The following is a 3,141-nucleotide window of genomic DNA, read 5'->3' on the forward strand; positions in this document are numbered from 1 at the left end:
CCAGTTCTACCCATTGATAGACTTGTAATGCTTTCACTGTCGTTTGAAGTCTTTTTGTTTGTTTGAAACGGTCGTTTAATGTCAATCTCAAGACTCATCGTGTGAAGACGGAAGTCAAGCACCTCAATTTGGGCATGAACCGTCAATAAATGTTGGTCTTTACTAGGTAACAAAAAACCATTTTGAAAAATATTTTCCAACATACTATTCTTCGTGAAGTCAATTAGAAGCAGTGCAATATTTGTGTTACAAATATATGTAATGAGAGTTTATGTAGTTTTAATTTTTTAATTTGTTATAATATTAATTAAATAATTAAATTATCTCCTTTTGTTTTTATGAGCTTAAGTTTTTGAGAATGATTAGTGTCAATTTTGAGTTTAAACTTTAACTTTACAATTTATTCTCTTTTTAATTCAAGTAGCAGCATTTGCTTGTACTTTAATAGAAATTTTTAATGGGTTAAAATATTAGTTAAATAATTAAATTATTTATTTCTCATAAGTTAAAGTTTTTTTTTTTTTTTTTTTAATGGGGAATCTTTGTAATTTCATTGATAATAAGATTCAGGGCATAAAACTCTTACATCATAGAGTATAAAAGCTTTGAAAAATCATAGCCCAAAGCTATGAAGTTACAACGTCATAGATACAATACAGATCTTACAATTACGTACTATCTATGACCTTAACTTTTTCGTTAACCTATGTATAATTGCAGTTAATGCACAGACCTGCTCTTGGGCATACTAGATCTAAGACATAAGTAGCTATATTTTTCAATCTTTATTTTCCGACCCTGAGAGAAAATCTATCATAGATTTAATCCTCCTCGCCCCATAGATCGCTCATAAAGGCAGATTTAGAAGGAAAAAAAACTCTTATTCAAAACCAAAAACACAAACAAATAATCAGCAAACAGCAGCAGTGGCCAGGGTGAAGGAGACGATACACACAAGTTAAAGTTTTTAAGGAGGTGGTGATTTAACTCTACAATTTATTATCATTTTAATTCAAATTATATGAACTTTATCACAAAAATTAATAAGTCATTTTTTTTTAATAAAGTGAAAGACGTTTAAGGTAGCGTAACTTCGCGACTTATTTATTTATTTTTTTATAAAGCGATTTATTTTTATTGGGTAAATTCAATATACACAATTTCATCCACAAAAACCATATATATAAGTTGAGTGAGAATTCAAAACGAAGTATTAACCAAACGAATCAACCGTTCGAGCTGTCAATGTTATTGGCAAAATTAATAATAAGTCTCATTAGTATCTACTTTAAACCAAAAAAAGGTTTTGGACAATTATTTTTTTTTAAACAAAAAAAGAAAAAAGAAAAACATTTCTTTCATTGTCAATTGCACAAGTGGAGGGCGACCGATGCTTCTGTTACTTCACTCTCATCTCTCTCTCTCTCTCTTCTATATATACGTATGCAAGAATGACACATAGCCAACGTGGTAGAGCTTCAGAGACAGAGAAAGCTTTGAGAGAGGGAGAGAGAGAGAGAGAGAGAGAGAGAGGGGTAATCTTTGAACCTCTGGATAACAAACACAAAAACCTCTTTCACCACCCCGCCACATTGTTCGCTCTCTCTCACATTGCCACCAACAAATCCCCATTGGGCCATTTCTCTTTTTGGTTTTCTTGTGTCTCTACCTATCATTTCGATTGTGTGTTGAAGCCAGTCGCATCTCTGATTTCTCACTTCGTCTCCGATGGATTAAGGTTAGACTTCTATACGGCTTCATTTCATATCTGTTTCCTACTTTTCATTCTCATGTTGTTGGGTTTTCTTCCTTTTTTATTGAAACTTCTTGATAAATCCGTGAAGAGAAAGAGGAATTTTTGAAAAACGACATATGGGTTATGTTATCATGTTGTTTGATTGAAATGGGTAGGTTTGAAGAGGCCCTTCCGTTCCGGGATATATCCTTGATGAAACCTGTAGAGTTTACCCACATATTCAAAAGAAAAAAAAAAATAGATATGTATTTATATGTATATATAAAAGTTGGGTTGTAGAGGAAAAGATCAACTACGTTAATGGTGTTTTTTCTTCTTCTTGTGCTGTTTGATTGAAATGAGAGTCTGAACCTGTTTTCCCATTTATATTAAGAAGTATTTTTGGCCTACAAAGAAAAATGCACTCCAGGAATATGAGTTGTGCATTTTGGAGTTCTTTTATGATATATGGTCTTATAATATTGTCTATGATGTGCTTGAGGAATTCATAATGTGTAGTTATTCAAATGCTCAAGATTCTGTACGATCCTTTTTGTGTTCTTTCTTTTTATTTTTTATTTTAAAAGGTATGCTCTTTGAGGGAACTTAATTCGTTTATGGGGGAAAACAAACTGTGGGGAAGGCATGAAATGCTCAACATTGGCTAACTTTTTTCAGGCATTTTCCTTTTCTTCTTTTCATTAAACAAAGTATGGGCAGGTGTTCATGAAGTCAATCATATACCCTCGAAGTGTTATTTTCTTTACCATTTGATTGTCTCTTGTAGGTACCAATTTACAGATTTCTGGTGTTTAATTTTTGACTTTTATATATTTCAACAGGTATCTAGTCCCCTTAGAACTTGTTGATTGAGACCTTGGTCATTTGGATATACAAGGCATCCCATTTTGATCGATGGGGATATCCTTATCTTGTCCATTAGCTGACCTTGATGATGTGGATAGTCGCTTTGAAGCTATTCTTGTACGATCAATTAGTTTTAGGGGCGGAGATGTAAGGAGTCAGCTGCGATCAGTCAGTTTCAATGGCCGTGATTCAGTCAGTTTCAATGGCCGTGATTCAGTCAAAACTCCTTCTGCAGAAATGGAAAACACTGTATTTGGTAGATGTGTGAACTCTAAGACTGAAGACATTGGAGACCAATTTCAAAGATCAGATGGATTGTCTGAGAAAACTCACCAATCACCATTGTCAGGCCCAACAAAGCATAGGTACCAGGCTGCATTGAAGTTGCAGAAAGTGTACAAGAGTTTCCGAACAAGGAGGCGGCTGGCAGATTGTGCAGTTCTTGTGGAGCAGAGATGGTTTGTTTTTAAAGTTTTATTAAATGCATTTCTCTTAAGGAAAGTTTGGACAATAAATGAAGATGAGATCATCCGTTTAAT

The sequence above is a fragment of the Corylus avellana genome, chromosome ca9 (assembly GCF_901000735.1).
Source record: "Corylus avellana chromosome ca9, CavTom2PMs-1.0".
NCBI lineage: Eukaryota > Viridiplantae > Streptophyta > Magnoliopsida > Fagales > Betulaceae > Corylus > Corylus avellana.